Source organism: Echeneis naucrates, chromosome 24 (genome assembly GCF_900963305.1).
Source record: "Echeneis naucrates chromosome 24, fEcheNa1.1, whole genome shotgun sequence".
NCBI lineage: Eukaryota > Metazoa > Chordata > Actinopteri > Carangiformes > Echeneidae > Echeneis > Echeneis naucrates.
In genome coordinates, this window is record NC_042534.1 from 14,671,603 (window position 1) to 14,695,623 (window position 24,021).

Sequence of the window (24,021 nt, forward strand, 5' to 3'; positions counted from 1 at the left end):
CTTCCCGTTTAGACAGAGGAAAATATAGTTTCCTCTCACTTCATCTGAGTTTAATTGCATTGAGTCTGGGTGATAAAGACAAAGGGCCGTTTATCACTGTACCTCCTTTCCAACCCTCTCATGGTCAACCTGCGCAGTATTCAGCATTTATGGCAGCACTAACATTCACCACCAGGTGTCACTTTTAGAGAGCTTTACAATTGTACAATTGGAAAGTCTCAACATCTGTTTACACACAGTGTGTGACAAACTAATGATCTCTAAAGCAAAAGTTTGAATTTTTCTTTTTTCAGCCTGCAGTCAGAGGTCAGCACTGCAGCAATAAAGTAATCAATGCACTGCCCACTTCACAATACTTCAGCAGGGAGACTGTTTATCCATAGATCTGACAGTGTCACCAAATGAACAGCGGAACCAACAACCTCAGTAAGATGTCTGGCTCTATTCCAGTCATCTGCTGGATAGGAAGTGAAAATGTCTGTTGTATCAGATATATTTACATGATGGGACTTTTGAAGTAACACTTTTAAGCCAAAGCTCTGCATCTTAAAATTTGTGCAAGGAACAGATCTATTTGCAGCCTTGTCTCGTGTTTCATAATGACTTAATTCACACAAGCCAGTGCTTCAGTGGATGTTGGCTTGACAGAATAACAGACATTTCTTGATTTGTGTGGGTGTGTGTAGAGTTACTGTAAATGAAGAGTTATTCAGTGACCGTTATGGCAGTGGCAGACATGGGTGTACTCTGACCCTCCATCATCTTACCTAACAGGACCTTATAATCCTGTGGTTGTGTATTTAGCCTGCACAAAAGCCTGATTACACTGCTGACAAAAATGGGCTTCAAACCTTTCCCACAGTCACAAAGACTCTTAGTTCGAGGATGCCTTATGGCAACCGGGCATCGGTGAGCTACGTGTGGCCTTGTATTGAAAAGGCTGAATGTTTTGATTGTAGAGCCTTGACATTTTTAAAGACACATGTGTGTGAGGGTGTTGCTTTGCATTGCAGGCCTCAAGGCCAAGTATGCTGGACCCCATTCTCGAGGCGCGATATTGTTCAAACATGCCTTTCACTTCATCCATCAATCTTTATGTCTCCTCAGACCAGCCGTTACAAGCAAGAAATGTACTAAATTCCAGTTTGACTCCTTACTGTTGTGAAAGTAATCTGGCAAAAAGAATTGGCATTTGGTTAAATAACATTAAAAGCTTGGATATGGTAGAAAGAAAGAAAGAAATTAGAAAATGCAAATCAGTTGTCAAAGTTACTGCTTATTAATTTTATGTCTAATATTGAACTATTACCCTCACATTTATTTGATAGGTTACCTGCATAATATAAATGTAAGATGAGTGTTTTAATGAATTTCAGCACAGTGGATAAAACTTCACCTTTTTTATAAAAAAAAAAAAAATCACTTGAATATTGAGACAGAAAATCTTTGCCACGCACTGCCTCGAGGATATAACTTGACTTAATACTATTGGATAAAGAAAATAAAAAGATCTGATTTAATTGGCTTATTTCGCACTGTCCCCTAATATTGGCCAATTAAAAATGTGACTGGGCGGGGCTTGGAGTTCGGGGCGGGGGTCTTCTTCGTGGTTTCTGTTGGCGGAGGGAGGGGTGTCCACAGTGTTGTTGTCTGTGGCTACAGGGGACACGCAGAGCTGCCAAGGTCGGTGAAAGCACGGCTCGGACCGGGACTTCGCCTGTTCCCTCCCGTAGAGCACCACCACCGAGAGATACACCGGTGAGTTTACGTTCTTGTACAACTTTTATTCCTGCGCCATGGGCTCTGAGTGGGTTTCACTCCGCCCGGTGTCGTGCCAAAGTGTGTGTCGCCGTCAAATCAGTGACTGTCAAACGAGTTCACATGGGACGAGATGCCGGGAGGAAGCGCGAACCTGCTAGCTAACTTTAGCCGTGATTCTGAGTTGCATGTGGTCTCACCTAGAAGGGGAGCCATTGTGAGGGTGTAAGTGAGCTTTCATACCGGGGACAGTTTTCTGGTGATGCCGTCTCCTGGTCCTGGCAGCAGCTAACCGACCGAGCAGTTAGCCTGCAAACTTAGCTCGCAGGTAGCATCCAAGTTGTAGCCACATTATGTTTGAATTTTCCCCCTCTCGACGTACCGCTGATGTCGTGCCTGGTTTGTTTAGACCCTTGGCCGCTTGGTTGAGCTATTCTGCGAGGTGTAACGATTTGAGACCCCAGCTTGTTTAAAGTTCACGACCGTTTTAAGTACATTTTTTCCACCCGCAATCACAGCACGTTCACAACAATGCACATACACAAGCAGGTGGCCGAAGCACAACACGAATTATTTCTCCTGTAGCCGCTTTTTCGTGCGTGAATTTCTGAACCTGCCTGCCCCGTAGGAGATCCCTGACATCCTGGCACCGTTAAATGCTTCTTCGCCTCTCAAACCAGACGACAGCACCTGTTTCCTTCACTACTCCTGCCAGTGACTGACTCCACTCAGTCCAAAGGGTTATTACTGGAGTACATACCTCATCACATCCAACAAGAGCAGCAGGGTCGATTCAGTTCACTGCTTCCAGTCACTGCAGTGCTGAGGTCTGGGGGGGGGGGGGGGGTACACTTTCATCAGCGTGAACTGTAGATGAAATGAGTCAATGACTTTCCAAGAACTGAATCTTAAGACTGAACTAAACTTGGAAAATGCAAAAAGTTTTAAAGGTAAGCGTGAAGACTCACTAATATTTGATTACTACTTCACTTCAAATATTAGTTATTTGGAATGTCAATAATGCCAGCAGATACCAATTTTTGTCAGTTGTCAAAGGAATGTGCTTTGTTGCCTGTCTTATTGCTCTGAAATGGTGCTCTTTTGTTGGACATATTGCAACAGCTGCAGTCCTCAGCAGCAGCGTGTGTGCACATGTGCGTGTGCTCAAGCGTGTGTATATGTGTTTTTGTTTCGGTTGGTATGCCAGGCTATAATTGCAGCATTGAAGGAATTCTGGTTGAATTCTGCATCTTACAACATAAAGGACAATTGCTGCTGTGGATGAACTAGGTCTCTGTAAGAGCAAGTTAAAATGCTTTGCATGATCTTTGCATGGCCTGTTGTAGCTGTGTACCTCAGCATACACTTCTGCACAGTGTGGATATGTGGGGACATGTTAGGACATGCAAAAGTCTATGGCCGCAAACAGAAAATGCTAAATAATTTAAGAAGCATCAAGATATAAAAGAAATCACATATGTTGTGGTAATTGGTTCACAGTCACATGTAAACTAAACCTGGGCTGTTGTGTGACTACAGAGAGATAGCCAACTGATAACTCTCTTTGTAAAGGGCAGTGCAGCTACTGTAAACTGGCTAATTAGTTCATATTGGGTTTTTTCTTTGCTCTAATGAAGAGTTCAAATGCTGTGCTGCTGCGACTAATGGGTGAACACTGAAAAGAGCAAAAGATATGTCAGGCACAAATATGTCTTGGCTAAGTTTGAATACAGTACGTTCGTGTGACTGAAGCACTCCACTAGCTTCATTCTGGCAGTGCAGTAAATTTTAAATTAGTGGTAAGTCGTAATCTCTTATAGTTTTGCTCTCTCACCGTTCAGTCTTTGCATGTGTGAATGGAAAAACAGGATATGGCATTTTACGCCCTGTTACATTTTTTTACATTGTGGTTTTAAACCTGCTGCATTACAGGTTGCCTGAGGCGAGCACATGGGGAAGCCTTTGTGTGGCATGACTCGGTTTCATTTGCACTTATTAAGCTCTGCTAGCCTGTTACAGCAGAAACACTGTCACTTAATCTCAGGAAAATAAAATAAGGGAGGAATGCATGGGTTAACCCCACCTACAGTAAGCACATGGAAGGTTTTAAGATTAATTAACTACAGAATATCACAATAGAGCAGCCAGGTATAGTGTCTGACCTCTGCAACATGCGCAGTAACCAAAGCAATCATGTCTAAAACATGATCACACCTAAACTGGCATTACATGGTGTAATGTTGTGATCAAAGAAATACAGTACCCACCTGAACTACACTTAGCAAACTGGCACTGATGCTACCCTCTGATGTGTGAAATATGATGACTGTAGCCATTACAGTCCTATTACAAAGAAGCTTCTAGCCACTAAAATGTGCTGCTTTAAACTCTCATCAGGCCGGATAGAGGTAATGTGATATTTGCAGTTAAGCTGTTCTCAAACTCCAGAAGAAACTGCCTGCTGCAGCAGTTTTGTTTGCTTGAGTCCAGCTATGAATCACAAGTTGCTTTGTGACACAAAATGAGAAATCCCAAAGGATATCCTTCCAGCACTACATCGGTGCCAACTCTATCTGACTGAGGTTTTTAGCTGAACCAGCAGTTCTTATTATCATCTTATGCTGTAATTTCAGTGTTGCTAAGGTTAGCCTGCTGTATTGCAAGACCGTTACTTGTGCATTCAAACACACGTTTGTTTAATAGTGTCAGTATAGTATAAGAAGTGCACTGTTGGTGACAGTATAAAGACATATTTGTTGTTTTTAAACTGAACCAGGTATGGAAAACAGGTCTGACCTAGACAAATATATCTTCCTTCCATCCATCTTCTACCGCTTTTCCGTTTCTGGGTCGTGGGGGTACTGGAGCCAATCCCAGCCAACGTCCCGGGCAAGAGGCAGGGTACACCATGAACAGGTCACCGGTCTATCACAGGGCCGACACACAGAGACGAACAACCACTCACACCTACAATCAATTTAGAGTCACCAGTTAACCTAGACATAGACAACCCGGAGGAAACACATGCAGACACGGGGAGAACATGCAAACTCTGCACAGAAAGGACCTAGGCCAGGAACTGAACCTGCAACCTTCTTATTACCCACTAACCACTAACCACTACGCTGCCATGCTGCCCCCATCTTCTCCCATTGTCTTTAATCATCTTGATTTTCATTGTTTGTCAGATCACAGTTGTGCACAGCCTTTCAAAAGAAGCTGAAAAAACTCATTATAAGGTAATTATTTAATTCAGAGACGAAGTTGCTGAGAAGTCTCTCAGTTACACAGCTTCTGGCTCTCGGTGTTGGGCTGCTCCTCCTGTTAACAACTAATCATCCAGTGAACCACCAGCCACCGCTGACTCAGCCAATGCTGCCATCTGGGCTGGAACAGAAAACACAGCAGACATCTCACTGACTCTAGAGCCTCAGATGTTCAGCTAACAGATTGTGTGCGTGTGCGTGCACGTGACAGTTGAAAACTAGAAGGAAACATAAGAGAGCAATAAAGTGTAGACCGTAGCTGATAAAGTCTGAGTTTGGAAAGTGAAAACTAAACCATATATGCTCATTTTTGTTTTTTTCAAATAATGGTATTGTAACAATATTGAAGTCTTTCATTTCATAAAATATTTTATATTTATTTTACTAGCCACACCAGATATTTAAGATTAAACATGGCTTTGTGAAGCATAATATTCGTAGGAATGGATGGACTTAGTTTAACACATTTACTTATCATGATAAGTGGATTATTTCAGTCAGATCAGGTGAACTAAACCATACACAAAAATGAAAACACTCAAGTAAAGTGCACGTAAAAGTAGAAGCCAAACTCTGTTTCTTTTCCTTTACCGTGTGTTTATATTAGTCCCCAACCTCTTTCGCTGGTGGACATGGCAGTCAATTATATTGCAACTCAAAAATCAACTACAATTAACATGCCGCAAATTAAGCTGGCGACTGCTGTGATGGCTGCTGAAAAATATATTAAAGGACTAATTGTTTGAGCTCTATCAGTGTGTCTCTCCTCTATCATTGAGGTAAAAGTTTGCAACTTCAAGAAGAGCTCTAACTAGTTACAAGCTAAAATATGACCAAGGTACTTCAGGACAAGTTATTAGAAACATTCACATGGTCCATTAAGCAGCTCTTATTTCAGCGTCCTGGTAAACTTCAAGCTGTCACGCTATCATGACTTACTGGGTCACTTAATGTTATTAGTATCACTTTGGCTTCTCCTCCTGTGGGATGTGATAATATCTGCTGTCAAAAAAGGCCTATGAATCATTTCTGTGTAATTGTGTACCCCACTTACACAAAGAGCCTACTTTGTTTTGAAGTTTGGCAAAACAAGATTAACAAATCTCATTTGTGAGAACAGCTTATCCCTTAATAGATTAAAGTGCTAACAATTAAGCCACCAGCTTTTGATATTCACCAGGAATATGTTTTTCTAGTTAAAATTCTGCGATGAATTTCTTAATTTTTGGCCGCCCTTGAACCCCTCCTGTTTTTATTACTCTCAGGAAATGAGTTGTGTGTGTGTGGGCGACCGTGGCTGCATTGCAGTAAAACACCATGTGAATTAAACTGACCCGCTCCAAAGTTCCTGTTTTACTACCTGCACGCCTGTCTTTTTATCTGTCTGCCTGTCTGTCTGCCTGTGAGAATAAGCGTGTGTCGAGCTGCAATGCCTCATGACCCAGCACACTTCCCACTCACGTTTCACTTTTTATACTCACATCCTGTCAGCGGGACAACGGTTCTCTGTGTGTTTGCTGTGCACTTTAAGTATGCTCTAGCTTGGCCAGCATTGTGCTGAGGTTGTGCTCGTAATTGTAAGTTCTGTTAGGGTTGGGTTTATTATTCCCCAGTTGTCCCAATGTTACTGACAGTGAGTTCTGCTTTGGTTTATCATAATGTTGTTTGCTCATATAACACCATAGACCCGCCACAGGAATCTTAAATGAAAGTGAGTTTATTTATTTATTTATTTACTTTTTAATCACACAGCCCTCATGCACTGATCCTGTGAGGATATTATTTTTTCCAAGTTAAATTTAATGACTTTCTTAGATTATTGTTATGATGAGAACTGTTCAACACTCCTTTTTTGTATAGAATCTGTTTTGTCCTTATTTAACCCTGTGAAAGCTTTCTTGCTGCCTCATGTCAGTGTGCTGCTTCTGAAACCTGAGCGGTGGTGCGACGGGGTCATTTAAAATGCACGCCATCTGTCCTATCGATTTTTGTATAAACTGCTCTGAACAAGGGGCTTCTTTGCTTTGGCAGTTTATTTATGCACAAATGCCCAAAGCATCATACTTTCTAGGCCACTGGAAAATTGGATAGCCATGGAAAATGTGCTACAGTACAAATATAGGTTGAAAGCTGAGCATAAGAAAGTCACTAAGATGTGATTGTCATTATCTATTTAGTAAAGGGAAAGCTTTTAAATTCATTACAAGCAACTTGTCACCTGCCGTTGTCACTATAATATTAAACTTCATAAACACAAGACTCACTGCACCCTGCAACTCCAACTTTTTTTTTTCTTTGTATGTTTGTTTGATTGTTTGGTTTTGGGGGGGGGGGGCTTTCTCAGTATCTCCACAGCTAGCAGGAGGAGCTTGGCATTTTGCAACTCAGCAGCATGCTCACTGATCTCAGCAGGTGCAGGAATCCGAAAATTTACAGCTGTGTATTGTTCACGATGAGCTTAACGGCCTGTCAGAGCAGAAATGTCAGGAGAACAGCTGTTACCCTCTGGTAAAGAGGGTGTATCAGCCCTGGATAGCCCAACACAAAAGCAACTCTGTCAGGTTTGTGTACAGTTTGTCCACACTGATTTAATTTATGAGTGCTACAGAGTAATGGCTTAAACTTTGATCCTGATTAGTCTATGCTGGGATTGTGGTGACTAATCCTCATTATTAGTCTTGATAATTTAATTATGTAAGTATTTGGAGGTCCAGAGAGTGCTGCCAAAAATTTTTCTCTTGCATAAACACTGCATCTATGCCAGACAGAGCCTCAGTATAATGTTACACATGATGCAATAACTTTACCACCTTTGTGTCTAAAAGTAGATCATAAAACTAATTATGTTGCACTTTGGCAAAGGCTGACATGCGCATTTTGCATGTACTGTCTCTTTTATTTCCAAGTAACCACAAAGTAAAGGTAACAAACTAAAGCATAGCAAGGAGGGGAAAAAATGTTTGGCCTATGTTGCATGACTAACTGAACGAGTGAGCTTGAGCTGAGCTTTGGTTGACTAACTTGTTGGATGACAGACGCCAAAGGCCTGTGAGCTCCATCAAGTATCATCTGCTTGGCTGTTACGTGATTAGTGCTGATGCTTCACAGTAGAGTTGCCTTTCACTGATTGCTATAAATAGGTGTGTTTTCATAAGGAAACTCCTGTACCCCCCCCCCCACCCATGTTTGTGTAGCCAGTTTTTCCAGAAATTAGTCAGACCATTTCTCTCTCTCTCTCTCTCTATATATATATATATATATATGCATTGAACAATAAGCTCTGAAGTATTTGTCATGTAGTCCAGAGGGATTAACTGTAAATTGCAGATTTTGGGAGGTGTTTAACAATGACAAAATCACATATGGTTAAATTTGTTATATGATGGTAATTATAAAGGATATAGTGATAATTCAAAATAATTAACAAGGATTTAAGTAATCTGGGACCAATTGTGATAAAGAGGCTATCCACCTTAAAATACACTTACATACAGATGCATGACTCCTTCATGTATAATGACTTTGCAGGCCAATTGATTAGTTGCAAAAGAAAATGCTATAAGCTAGGAACAGTAAACAGTAACATGGTCAACAGCTACTGATAAAGACAACAAGGTTCATACCACTCGAAATTCATGTTTCTTTCACCATTGGTGATCAAGGTATTGAAAAGACCCAATCAGTAAGCCAACAATTCCTAAAAACCCATCCAGCAATTCCTTATCTACTTTCTAGTCTGCCTGAAATTCTTCTTCGCCAGTGGAGCCAAATGTTCTCAAAGATGAAGAAAGTATAACACTAACCACGTTGTTGCTGTTAATTTCCAAACTGAAAAAAAAAAAAGCTGATGTACAGTATATGGCAGCATCCTGGTAGGTCAAAGCATTTGTTGATGTTCACATTCTTTTGGCTATCTCAGCAGGAGCACATCTGTCTGTTTGATCATATTGTTTAGAATAAACCTGTTACCAGGGTCTTCAGTTGGCATAGTTTGCCAGAACTCCACCCAGCAGGAAGGACTCTGCAGTGGTGGAGATGGCTTGATGGTTTCACATATACATGCACAGTTTCAGAGAAGTCAGGCACACATAGACATGGTTCCCTTTGTATTTGTACTGTTGACATGCAGGGCTTTGCAGAACAGAAGTGGCATTGAGCAAAGATGTAGGAGGAATTTCTACGCCTGGAGTCCCACTCTGTGCAGCAATGGCTGCTCGTTGCCACTCTGCCTCCTCCTCTTCTCCAAATACCAAACTCCCTACTCTTCTTTCCTACTTGCTTTTTGCCTTGGTCCTTCCTCCATCTATTGTTCTTTTCATGCACCCTTGGCAATGTCTCGCACTCTCTCTAGCCCACATTCTCTTTTTCAGCATTGACAGAAGCCTCTGTACGTTGTTTACTATGTTCACTGATCACTATCCCCCTCCCCTCTTCCTTCTTCCTTCCTCCACAGCTCTCGAGCAGAAAAAATTGTCTACTGTGAGCCTCTGTTGCCATTATCAGTGTCCCTCTCCCTCTCTCTGTCTTAGAGGCCAGATGTGGAGGAGGGATAGTGGTGAGTTTGTAACTAGCAAGTGTAAAATTAGGCTGCAGGCCCAGCTGGCAGGACCAGAGGGCACACTGAGCCAGCAGCTGAACCGAGCTGAGTGCTGCTGCAGAGGAGGAGAATCAGTGCTGTGCTGAAGTATCACTGACTCGTGTGTGTGTGTGTGTGTGTGTGTGTGTGTGTGTGTGTGTGTGAGAGAGATATGTGATTCATGGTCACTAAAAGAATCAGGAGTACTTTAAAAAAAAAAATAAAAAAAAAACTGTGCTTGATGTGCAAGTCCTCACTGTCAAAGAGTCCTTCATTGTGCTTGGAGAGAGCACAGTTAGTAGACCAAAACAGTTGGATCCTGTGCTGGTATGTGAAGTAGACTGTAAGAGGCGAGCATAAAGGGCATCAGTGATACAGCAGAGGAAAGCAAGGCTGCCATTGTGGCTGGGCTGGGTAACCCCCCCCACCACCTTCGCACACCACACCCAGCCCACACTTTGCCCTGCCTTTCAGCAACAACCCCCAGCCCCGCTGCCCCCCAGCCTCTGTCCATATTAGGGCAAAACTCAGCCAACCTCCCCTTGAGCTAAGCTCAACCTCCCAAACACACCCTGCTGTCACATTTGCTCCAGCAAAGAGAGCCTGAGGGAGACGCAGCTCCCCTAACCCAATTTGAAGCTCTTTTTTCCTGGCCAGTCAAAACAGCAGAATGGTTTTAAAAATGGATGCACAAAGCAAAAGCCAATTTTGTTTTTGTTTTAAGAGTGTTATTTCTCTTAATCCTCAAAAATTAGAAAGCTTTATCGTCATTGTAAAACATTTTATGAGATTAGGAACAATACCCCTTTTGGTGCATAAAGAAAAATTCATTAATTCCTAGCCCATGCGCAATAGATAAATATAACAGTGCAGATAGTTGAATTAAGTACTTAAAAAAAAAAAAAAAAAACCACATTGCTCTTGAAAACGCAGTGCAAGAAATAGAGAAAAACAGAATGAACAGTAAGATTATTCCACGATGGCTCTATTGCACAGTAGGTGGAAGAGACGTTGATGGATGTCAGTGCATGCAAGAGTTTGGAGTGGTTACAGCTCTTGTGAAGAAACTGTTTTGTTGAGTCTGTTTGTGCGTGCCTTGATGCACCTGTAGCACATGCCAGAGGGCTCCAGATTAAGACAGGGTGTCTTTTGATGATGTTCTGTGTTCTGCTGAGGCAGTGGGAGGTGTAAATGGCCACCAATGAGGTGAGAGGGCAGCCAATAATCATCTGTGCTGCTTTGGTCAGCAGAGATGAGGACACAAAGAAACCTGAAGGTGTGGAGCCTCTCTACAAGCTCAGCATTGATGTGAAGAGGGGCAGGTTCTGTTTTGTCCTTCCTGAAGGCCAGGATGATCTCTTTGTTTTTGTGATGTTCAGTGATAGATTCACTGAACACCAGGCTGTTAACCTCTGCACTTCCTCGTTGTAGGATGACTCTTCCCCCTTTTTGAGATCAGTGCAAACACTGTTGTGCTGTCCGCACAATGACAATGATGTTGGCTTTGTGGGCTGGACTGCTGTCATAGGTGTAGAGACAGTACAGGAGGGGATGAGCACACAGTGCTCAGTGTGGAGGTGGAGGAGAGGCAGGGGTCAAGTCTCAGAGAGTGGAGAGCTATGGGGATGGCAGTTTCTGTAGATCTATTCACCCGATAAGCAATCTTTTTATTTATTTATTTATTTTAAGTATTATCAATCGACTCAAATTGAGCAGAGATTGCCTCTGGGTGACCACATTTCTCCAGTGATGTTAAAAGTTCATACATCCATTGTTTCAATGGTCTCAAGATGATAATCTTTTAATCTGCTGTGTTCAGGCCATTTCCACCAGTGTTCAGCTTTTATTATACTTATAGGATTCAAATTGAAGTTGTCGACTTGTTACTTAATATTCTAAATTATGTAGAAGTCTAAGCAGGCTGGTGGAATGAGTGTGTCCAAAATATACCAGGTCAAAACTTACAACTTTGGATATAATTTGTCTCTTCTCTGATCTTACTTTGTTCAGATCTTAACTTTTCTATGGAGTTTTCCAATAAAAATTGTAAGGCAGTGGACTCAAAAATTGTGGCACTGCAAAGGCAGCTCAGTTTGGAGACATTAGTTAAACAATGCATTTGTGCATGCCAGTCATTTTCCTAGAGATTCCCAAACAGAGTTATTTTGGGTCACTGGTGTTGATTTTGGTTTCCTTTGGTTTATACAAAGTTCCTCTCAGAGGAAATGGATATGATTACCAGACATAAGAACCACTAGGTCAGAATAGAGTATTTTAGAGGCAGAAAAGTTACACTTGTTTCAATTTAATATGCTAATGCACCTGTATGCTACACGCCCATCTACAATCTAATTCGGTATTAATTGGTAACATATTAACACTAGGCTTCATTTATAAGAGGAAAATTATGCTGCTTTTAGAGGACGTGAAAATATGAAATTATTGGCGTAGTGTCGTGGAGTTATGGTTTAATATGTGCTGCATTCATTTGATGTGTGTTTTGTGCAGTGGAAAAATCAACACTGTCAATACTATATGAAGGCTAAAGACAATAATGCACTAATATATTACAAACTAAACTAAAAGAGCTAAATGCACAGTGTCCATGTTGTGCTCGGTAATGTGTGGATGTGCACCTGCATCAGGAATTAGACTCTCCTCTCGCCGTTATTAGTGCTTTAGTGTGAACATGAGCTCTTGAATTTGCAGGGCTAGTCCGACCAGCATGTTTGAGTTAATATTCAACTGACACGCTGCCAGAGGAATGTGAACTGCTTTTTTTTTAAATGCTCTGCCCAGAGCACGGTGTCGCTTGTATTATGGCATTAATCTGCAATTATTCGGTTTAATGAGGCATGTCATTCAGAACATCTTTCACTGATGATGAAGAGGGAGAAACTGAAAATTGAAAGTGCCGCTATTAGGCACCTTTTCTTGACAGGCAGAGGTTAAATTCCTCATCCCCATTCACAGGATCTGGCTTTTGCTGCACCAAAATGGCAGCAATTTAACTTCAGACTCCAAAAATAATGTGTTAACGTAACTTTTTTGCCAACTGGATACTTGGTCTGCTTCAATCCATAATCAGTCTATGTTTCACGAGATACCAAAACATAACAAGTTTTCTTTCTTGTGATTCTTTGCCAACGTAGCTCGCAGACAGCCAACATGTAGAGGAGACACTTGGCTGGTGGTCATTTTCCTCCATCTGTGTTAGAAATGCACTGCAAGCCTTCTTAAAAATTGATTTATTTTTCAATTGCAATTTCTCATTCCTCAACATGAAGAACACTGTAGGCTGATGCTCTGCCAGGCAGACCCTCTCTGTTTCATCGTGTTCCAGGTGAAAAGTTTTATTAATGTGGCTGTTTGAGATGTGATCACCAAAAAACAGGAGAGGGAATTGTTTTTGCTTATTATATGTGAACTTTTGAGAAGGCTTTTGTCTGATTCTAATCTGCTAAAGTTGACCAAGACTTTTGGACCTCTCGCTAATTACAGTGTGAGAAACAAAATTCCAGAAACTGCAAATCAGGTTTAATTGGCCGTGTATTTTCTAAACAAAATAACAGTTGTTTTTGTGTACATAACAGTTAAATATTTTTTTTTTATTTTTTAGGATGGAACATTAAATAAATAACATTGCTAGATGATGTTTGGATATGAAAGGGCAAGAGAATGAAAACGGTGCAAAAATCAGCTATCACAGCTGTTCAGGAAATATTCAGAGACAACTAACTGAACTGAAATAATGAAGTCAAACTGACTCAATAATTGCACACATGAAGCTGTGCAGTTTTACCTGCAGCAAGGAAAAAAGGAAGTTGATGCTGTACTTCCACATTTCACAATTGCACATCCGCTGGGGTATTTGATCTGGTTTTCAGTCTCAGGTGATGAATAAAAGGTTTTACTGGTTTTCATTTGTTGTTGATCTTTTGCGGGTTTGATGTATTGGTATCAGTAGAATTGAAAATGAGAGTGCTGCAGTTTTGGCGAAAGCAAAACACATCGTAAAATGAATTTAATAGTTAATGCAGGCACACAACAAAACCAATGAATCTTAATGGTTAGTGATGTCCCTGTTTCAGCCTTCAGCCTGTCTGAAATCCACAAACCCAGAGCTCACTGAGCTGTTATGAATCCATCATCCATTCATAAGCTGTTGCCTTGCAGAATGGAAGAAAGATGCACCATAGGTGTGAGACATACACACATTCATAGACACTCATTTACTCACATGAGGCCCAGTCTTCCAGCCCATTGAACCCCTATTCAGGGTTAACCCTTATTTGAACCCTTGAAAGTCTGTATAAAGCAGATTGTCCTGAACCACATGTGACCCCCACCCCCCCAGCACACATACGCACAATCAGACACTGCCTTCATCCTCTGCCACATGAAGGGGTAGGCTTTTGCTTTTACACATACAAGTGCTCATATCCACATGCATAAAGATGACTTATGTCCTTGTTTGGGAGTGTGAGCCAAAGGCCTCACCTGGGACTCTTACTTGCCCTTCACACGGATTTACACACCAACTCCCCTTGCGTGACCTGGAGCCATGTTGGAAAAGTGCATCTTTCAGTGTCGGAAATGATGCTCATTCATGTAAATAATTGATTTCAGGGTTCAGTCCTAGATGTCTCTGCACATCTACAGCTGCCACACTATCCATGGTTTGTTCCATTGCGCCTGTCGCTGGTTGTATTGAAGATGAAATCCTGCAACAGCAGTTGATTTGACTGCGAACTGTCACAGTTCTTCCCCACTAACTGCACATATTTGGGTCATCACAAAATCAAAAAGCTAATGTTGAAACTGCATGTTCACAATAGGGTACTGTGCATGCCTGAAGCTGACAAAACATAATAATTCAGATTCTGATGTGGCTTGCCTTGTAACAGTTTACACCTGGAGGTCTGATTTTCATTTTACATGTTTCCACATACTCAGGATTTGTAAATCATTTACCAGTAAAAATATTTCATTTGACTAGTGATTTATAGTGGCGACTGAACTGTACCTCTGACATAAAACAAAAGTGATGAAGACTGTTTAATCAGCTGACATTTGAATTAAGATTAATTGTGTGTGGCGACCTCATAGCCGATTGGTAGGTACACACAACATGGGTTCAAAAGCCCTGACCAGCCAGTTCCTGAGTTGGCTCCCGGCCGACTGGGTTGTTTGCTGCTACATAGAACCAGTGGACACTGAGAGGAAATTCAAAAACATGAGTTCCAGTTCAATGCAGCATTGCATTTCAACCTGAAAGAGATGGCTTGGAATCTAAAAAGTCACTTTTGTTCTTGGGCTTGACAAATCCACTTTGACATTGTCTCGTTGAATCTCATCCCATCACTGATATCACTGATATTTAATAAAAATTGTAAGTTACCACACTGAATTTCTTTTGACATTGGCTGATGTCTTGAAAACACCTAACCTCTCTTCTTTAAAACTATCTGTGTTAATTTTCTTTATTGGCATTTTTTATGTTTGTAGTTCAGTTAAACAACGTTAGGTGTTTCCACTTGCTGTAAGCAGTGACCAAGTTGCAGCCACAGTGTGCTCATGCAGTTTCCTGTGCCTGTTGTTTTCGTCTGCCACCTTACATTGTGCTTGTGAGTCATTCACCAGCTGTTCTGCTAACTAAATCAAAGCTAATAAGATAAGGTAAGTCATTTCTAATGACGGTAAAATGATGTCTGGCACTCAGCAAATTTCTGAATACATGTTATACATGCAGCAAAACCAGAGAATAAACTTTCCATACTGTAGTTTTTGCAAAGAAACCCATTCTTTAAACTGTATTTGGTTTTATCTACAATATATTACAGTATGTGCTTACTGGTTTACTGAACACTCAGTAGTTAGAGGCTAGTGTTGGCTGAGTAAACACAGCATGAAAACAATTGATATGAGAGGTTGATTACAGGGACCCATGAATGTTCACTGTTATGGTCCATTGTAGCCAGTGACCTCTAGGATATGGAGTCTTTTGTTTTGTCTTGTATAAACTGTGGTTACACACCATTGGAGGAAGACTTTTGTAGAGTAGTGTCACAGTCAAGTGGTATGTATTTTCCCATGTCACACATGTTAATGCACCTAAAATAGATGTGATGATCAACAGTCCCCTGTTTGCACACATCAGATTTGGAAACAATGTCTATGCCACATGAAGTAAATACCTGATTTTCAGGGCCCCTCAGTTTCACTCTCTTTATTTGCAGTTTTGTTTTTTTTACCTTCAGCATCATTGAGGTCTTGACACAATAATGACACCTTCTTCCTTTTATGTTTTTCTATGTAATTTGGATGCATGACTTCTTTTCTTATGGCGGTATTTTGCTGTGATTTCTCACAGGATTATTTTTGGAATTTACTACACATTTTAACTACCCGCCTGCAGTCTGTGACTCTGTTTTTTACCCAGTGGGTTTGGCATCCTCCCTGCCAGGCATTCAACCAGAAGTGACAGCAGCTTTCATCCCACACCTTCCCTTTTTCTTAACAGTAAAGCAGTGAAGAACAAAGTGTGTATGTGTCTGTGCCCCCCGGCTTCCACTCTGTCATATTCATACGCTTCCCCTTGCTTTAATGGACATCTCTGTTGTCACCATGGAAACAGATAGCTTTTAGATAAGGGCTGGGGGGCGAGCTAAAGTAACCGTTAATGTTTCATGGTGGTGTTGTTTCATACAGCATTCGTCTATGTGTGGGTGCTCATGAAGAATAATGTTACAGGTTAGTCAGAGCATCCCTGTCTGCAATTCATTGACACACAGAACTAACTTTATTGTCAAAACACCAGATAGAATGATTATATTCCTTTTTTTTTATTAAGGGTGTAGAAAATTAAGCAAAAAACATCTGAAATTGCCTTCACTGTGACTGAAGCTAAGGCCCCTAGCTTCCTGACATGTGGCAACAGAACATAACTATCACTTAGGAGATACAAGATAATGAGCTCAAAGCGGAAGCAGAGCCAGGGACGTAGAGCAAAGAAAGGCTAATTGAAATCTGTGGCGGTGTTTTTGTTAAGTTCCACTGTTAACAGATGTATTCAGTTCTTAAATGGCACACATCGGGGCAGAACCTTTAAACCTGGTTTCTCTGGAAAGTTGAAAATGTATCAGACTTCTTCCAAGGATATCCTCAAATAACATCCAATAGACTCCAGAGGAAAACATTTTAATTCATATTAAGAGATATTGTTTCGCCCCTCTTTCCCAAATTTTATGTAAATCAGTTTTTTTGTGTAATCCACCAGACAAATAAACATAAAAACATTAAACAAACTTAACACTGTGGAGAGTTTACAGTAGAGATTGTACAGTTTGGAACAGATAATACTCCACATCTGACAAACAGGATTGTTTTGCCTTGGTGGAGGTATGTGCTCCACTGAGTGCCATTCTTGTAATGTAATGGAAAGGAAACCTTTGCGCAGTTTCAGTATCTGAACAAAAGTAAAACAAGCCACTGGACTCCTGATTTTCAATTGCAGCAGTGATCTACACAGAAGTGTTTTGAGAGTGTTTATGCAATGAAAGAGAAACAGATGTTTTTTTATACATTTTCCTTGAGGGCATGAAACCATCCAGGCTTAGAGAGAAAGAGAGAGCAAACTTTATGTGAGTTGATGAATGCCTCCCTTCTTTGGGTAGTTATTTTGTTATTTCAATGAAATATTATTGAGATCGCTGTATGTCCAAGAGCAATTCATAAAAATCACAGGAGATGCTATGTTTTGGTGAAGAGGTTTTTTTCTTTTTTTGTTTGTCAGTTTGTTTTTTCGCTTGATGCTGTAAATTACTAACAAAACTGGATATGCATTATAAACTGACATTTTTCAAAAAGGTAGACACCAGCTTTCCTACCTTGTAAATAATTTTTCTAAGCACTAATATTGATGTTTTTATCATCATATTTCTCCCTTTATCCTGTTATTTAACAAAACATCTTACAGTTAAACCAGCAGCACTGCGTTTATATTATTTAACTCACAATGGGACATAGAGGGCCTATATTATCTATATTGTTACTGTGGGTGCCCTGGAAAATTGTACCTATGGTCTACTAATGTTTTCTCAAAAACATGTTTATTTTTTGGGCATCTGGCTCCACCACCTGCCAAGATGAATGACAGTATTACTGACTACTAAAGGGATTTGTGGCTTGTTTCCTGAATGTGTGACTCGTAAGGCTAAATTAAGGGCTGCGTCAATTATTTGTCTTTCGAGCTAAGGGCTATTTCTTTTTTCTTTTTTTTACTTTTTGGTCTTTTTTTTTTTTTTTTTTTTTTTTTTTTTTTAATCTGCATTTTGCAAATGCAATTCCTGGCTAATTGAATGAATGATATTCAGTTTTACTGTGTAAATGGGTGGAAGGCCTGGTGACATCTGGTGGTCTGGCTTAATAAACAAATGCTTAAAACAGAAAGGGAAGCAGAGATTAGCAAAGGAAAATTAAAACAAGGAGAGAAGGAATGAATGTAGAAGAAGTTGAGGACCAGAGGGAGTGAAATTGGGTGTGTAATGAGTGAAGTGAGTGCAATGGTGAAGTGTCTGCTCTTGTCAGAGCTCAGTCAGTGCTGTCCACATGGTGTTTTGGCAGGTCTGTGTTTCCAAGAGGTCCAGAAGGGACACACAAGTGTGCATGTGGACCTGGCGTGATATTGAGGTGAAATTGGTCATGTGTCAGACCACAGGGAGCTGCCATACACTTCAATGCCCTTACAAGGAGAGTGTGCAGTGTGCAGTGTCCCTGTGGGGCCTCAATCCATCCATCCATACATACATCCATCCAGCAACAGCATCCCACCTTTTTCCCTCGCACTGTTGCCATGCAGGTTCCACAGAGGAATTAAATCAAATTTATTTATTTGGCGCAAAATCATAACAAAGGTACATCTGGCCACTTTACACATAGAGCAGCTCAAGACCAAACTCTATATGGAGATGTTAAAGAGACCAAACATATCCATCCAAGAGCAATCAATTGCTGACAGTGGCAAGGAAAAACTTCTACTATGAGGCAGAAACCTCATGAGAGATTTTTGGGGGGGTTGTCAGCACAGATGGATGGGGAGTATGCTCTGGGACAGATGGACAGACGAGACAGAAGACAAACTGTGTTTGAGTCTTTGATCTCTGACACAAGTTTCAATTATCTTGTGGACAACTATACAGTAAATACAAATTTGTTGGTCAGTGTTAATTGTTGGATCGGAAGCAACGGAATAACAGTATTTACGTGTGTGTATCTGTGTCTGTGTGTGCGCTGTAATTTCAATGGACACAAACAGAAATAAATACACAGACCCTGATCATCCCAACGATATTAAAGATTCTTCTGAATCATTTGTTTATTCAACACTACAGTGTCTCTTTTATGAAAACGATGGAACACAAACTTATCAGCTTATGTATACAACCAATAGCCACAAAATGTCCTCAAACACAACCACCAAGAGTAGTAAAAGACTTGACCTCTCATGATCTTCAAAAACAGGATCAGGAGACTCATTCACTGTTGATCATGCAATCGATGACAGGAGATACTCATGACTGAATGATAAATACCAACTTCCCAATTTTGGTATTAAATATTAACCAACCATTTAATCTTCGGTAAAGTGACTGTCCTGCTGGTGGTCTTACTCCAGCAGGGTTTGTGGGCAACAATGGACAGATACTTGTGAGCTGAAAACCAACTAAGCCCCAAACTTTTAGGAGTAGACAAATGTCTCTAGTGGCAATAGTTTCTTTCACGGAGGGTTTCAGGTATTATTGGGTTCAAGTTGACATTGATGACAATGACTGAGAGTGCAAAAGCAACACAAATTGGCATAAGAGGTAAATTTGAGCTTCAAATTACCATATTATTTTTCTTATCCACATGTGCTTGTGACAGAGGTTTTCGGGTTGTCTGATTCTTGTAGACACTGATTCTATTTTAGTGCTCAAATGTCAAGGTTTGGGCCTTGCGTGAAATCTGTCATACATTGAAAGAATTTCTTCATATTTGGCGCATATATTAATTAATGAATTAATTAGATTTTGTTGGTTAAAATTCATTATCAGTGTGACCCTTTAACTTTTACTCAAGACGTTATGGCAAAATAATAGATGACCTAGTTTGAGTTGGGGAGGTAGACTGTACTGATTTTTTTTCTCCAGCCAAGCAATCAATGTCACACTGAATGTGCATACTCTTGATTTTTGACAGAATATGACAGCACCGCTCCCGCCCCCTGTCACACTGGAGGGAGTTGCGTTACAGTGCATCCCTGTGACCATTAGCAGCCACAGCTTGTCATGAGACATTTAATACTTGAATGAACATGCAGCAGACAGAAGCCTAATCAGCATTATTTTGGATATAACAGACAAGGGTTTTGATTTCACTCTTGAATAATTCAGTGGGTGTCCTGTGTGTTGAATGCTTGTAGGCCAGGAGGAGAGGTAGTGGAAACTTGATATTATACCTGACAGAATGATGATGTGCACTTGAGGACAAACACATGGACTGCAAACAGCAATTTCAACGCATTTATTTTTTTACTCTGTTTCAGAGATAAAGAAGAAGCGAATGATATAGGCAGCAACCTGAGGTCCTCCACCAGAGAAGGTACGTGACTCACACAGACACGCATGCAAGCTCCAGTAGTTGTTTGAATAAGGCCACGCTCTAAGCTGCCGCTAAAGCACATCAGCCCTGCAACAATGCTGTGGTTTGGATGATTACAGCAGAGATGCAATTCTTGTATTCAGCCCAAAACTTTCACTCTTTGATACTGTTGAACGGGCTGTTACAAATAAACAGGAACAGTTTTTATTTTCAGTCATCCAATTATATCACATGGTTTTAAAATTTGCCTCCACGTGTCCAGTGGCCACCTATGGTCTCGCTTCTGATCCCACATCTCTGTTTTATATGATAATTAATAGGCAATTGTTGTTGTTGGTGTAATGTTGTTTTTAGCTAATCAGACAGAAGGCTGTGTAAACTGACCTGAATGTGGCCTAAACCACGTGAGTATGGCCTCAGTGATCGGATCTCAGATGCGTCCTCATTGCATCTTGGGTGTGTTCACAACTGAACTGAGCTGTCCTCTTGTGATCAGATCAGAGGGATGCTAAGACCAGGTCTGAACAGGACTGGTGTTGTATTTAGATTCAGGCCCTAGTTCACTAGTTCAAAGAACTACTGGTTTCTGCTATTTGAGAGTTTTTTTTTTTGGTTTTTGTTTTTTTTGTTCTGACTTTTTTTTCCCAACACTGTCACAATTCTAAAATGATTTAGATTCTCTTTGTTAACAGACTCCCAGGCAGCATAGAAAGGTAATTTAAATGTGGATACTCATTTTGTTGCTGTAAATATATAGAGTTTGCTTTAATTATAAAGCACAGGCAACCTTCAAACTGCTGAATGGTTTCACAGGCACATTTTTTTTGGGGGTGGGGGGGGCGGGAAGAATGTTTAAATTGAGGTTAAAAGGAGGGCAGTGGGGGTGTTTCTGTCATTGAAAATGCTTCTAGCACAAAGTAAAAATTTTATAACGTCTTGATATGTAAAAGTTTCATATGACAGATTTGTGAGGCCACCATTACTGATTTGTGAGAAAACTGATAGGATTTTATTTTTTATTCATGTTTTTACTTATGAAAGAGAGGTATTACGCTAACTTCCCTTTTCCTTATTTTCTCTTTTAGCTTTGCATGAATAGCATATAGGGAAATAACTTTTGGTTTGAAATAGCTACTTCATAATGATTTTAGTCGCTCTGTCAGCAAGAAAGTATTCCTTTACAGCACATGATCTACTATATGTGCTATTTCCCTTTTAATCTAACCCATGTCAGCTGATGGTAAAGAGATGGGAAAGAGGAAAGTCATTGTCCACACTATAAGCCCAGACTTTGTAGGTAATTGCCAATGAAAGAGGAACTGAGCCGACAAGAAAATCCCTTGCATCATTTCTCCTTCCCTGTTTGGCATCAAGCTAAAGATGTGGAAAGTCTCATTTGTCATTTAAGAGCAGTGTATGTGATGCTGAGTAGATAAAACATTTTGATTTCTAGTGGGATGAGACAATGTGCATACTACTATTTTTCTTTTTTCTTTTTCTTTTTTTTAAGGAAAATCTATATTTTCAAGTTTTTAACAGTTTTGTATTCAATTCCCACCCCATATCCTGACCATCTCAGGTCGAGACCATTGTTTTGAAGCTGGGGTCAGGTGATCTGCTTTAAGCCATTCGACAGAGTTAAACCTCTTGACACTATCAATAATGTATTATAATATATTTTGTCTCATTTCAAAGTCTCGTCCTTAACTGTTTGTTATGAACCTTTTTTATTAACATTAATTTTTGTTGTGCTCTATTCAGATGTGCCAGATCTGAGACACTGAATTGACCTTTCCCTTGGTAGTATTTCACCTTATCTGTGCTTACCCTACTGTGGCAAGTGAAAATGCCTGTTGTGAAAAAAAAAGGAGTAACCTTCCAGATTACCATTTAAAGTCATTGGGGAAAAAAAAAAAAAACAAAAACAGTCTTGTGCTCAAGTTAACTAGAATTGTCACAAACCAAATATGGCATATTGCCTCAAGTAAATAACTAGAGGATGAGAGCAGACTGTGTATACTTATATATGCACATTTTTACTGTGTGTTTTTGTAATGTTTTGTATTTTTTACTGCATCCACATAAATATGCTGAGGATCAAACCACTCTCTGTACGCCTCTCTGGTTGCGTTGCTGTGGATTCTTCTGAGTGTACGTTATATTTTCAGCTTGTTTAGAGCGGCGCCCTGCCGGTTGTTTGTTCATTCACACCTCAACTTCTTGAGAAATAAAAGAGAAAGTGTTGGCTGTTTTGTTTACCTCAGAGGGAAGATAAAGCTCACACTTAACTCCAAGTTTACTATCACTAAAGTGATAACTGTTTTAGGTGCATGACTTTCTTTCTTACATCTTAGAAAAACTGGAAGCTTTTTTTACATTTTTGGATCACCCAGCTCTGCAGGCAGATGTTGTAGATATTCTGCTCTGAATCACTGCTTTCTTTGTGACATACTGAAGTGCAACTTCACCACAGTAGACATTTCCCTCAGTCTCCACAAACCAGCTGTTTCAGAGGCTATGTTGATATGCATATATTCATGTGTACACACACACACATGGACTTCTTACACAAAATTCACAGATCTGCAATGGGAGAGTGATGTGGTGTAAGAAATGAGAAATTCATGATGGTAAACAAAAACAGATTTGCGAAAAAGGTGACTCCCAAAGTTTGAGAAATATCTGTGACAAACTTTAATATGAATGAATATTTCATTGAATCAACCAAAACTAGTTTTAGCCATTACTGGATCTTTCATGTCGCTTGGTCTGTGTTCTCTTGTGAAAAGAAACCCACTCTCTGGAAGTTGCTGCAGAGCCCTTAGGTTAGTGTGTTAATGTTAAACTGAACTGGTACCTGAGGGAAGCACAGACACAGTTTGACTGCAGATGAAGGGAACTGATTCTGTTGAGGAACTTGCTGTAGCCGCAGGTTAAGAATTATCAAAAGAAAGCAAGGCTGCTGCTGCAGCACATGTACCAACATGAAACCATAATGGCCCAACTTTAATCCTCTGTAATTGAATCCCAAAGTTAATCCAACACTGCCCTCTACTGGTGGCTTTTTTTTTTTTTTTTTTTTTTGAGCAGCTGAAAGGAACAACTAATGGGGCACAGTGGAAGGTTGTTGTTGTTATTATTATTATTATTATTATTATTATTATTATTATTATTATTTAGTTGATGTCACACTGTAGGTTCAGTATGCAGTCTTGTATCCAGTATATTTTATCAGGAGTGTCACAAATGTTTGAACGTATGAAGAAACGAACACCCTGATTGAAAATGGTCGACAGCTTGCTAGAGGCTGTGCGGATAAATCCTGTGTGATTATCATGTGCACACTGCAGCACAGTGTCTCTTTTGTTGGCACTTCCAACTCCATCTTAAATCAAAGGGGAGATAGGTCTGTTTAAGTGTGTGTGTGTGTGTGGGTTTGGGTTTGGGGTGAGGCAGGGTGAGAGAGAGGAAAAAACAGACTTTGCTTATACTTACTACTACTCACTTATGAACACTGTATGTAAAATGCAGCTGTACACTATCAATGCGGATGATTTAACTTCTGCTTTTGGTGCATTTGATTTTTACTTTTTCGCTAAGTGAGTTTTGTTTCCTGGGCAACATGAATGTGACAGCGACATAAATCTTTTAAATGCAGAAAATATTCCCTCTTGCAACTCCATGATGGATTGTGACGTACTCCCTTTTACCGTAATCATGGTTTCATATCTATTGTAAGTTTAAAGCCTGCTGTGATTACAGAGTGTGTGACCACCCTCT

The 24,021-nt window shown here is 40.3% G+C and overlaps 1 protein-coding gene across 1 annotated transcript in view; it reads left to right on the top strand.

The window, feature by feature from the left end:
* The first annotated feature begins 1,623 nt into the window (after positions 1 to 1,623).
* fam49a (family with sequence similarity 49 member A) overlaps positions 1,624 to 24,021 on the top strand; it is a 30,329-nt gene continuing 7,931 nt past the window's right edge. The window contains exons 1-2 of the mRNA XM_029495918.1: positions 1,624 to 1,758; positions 20,186 to 20,241. The gene's annotated coding sequence lies outside the window, so the exon portion shown is untranslated. The remainder of the gene's footprint in view (positions 1,759 to 20,185; positions 20,242 to 24,021) is intronic.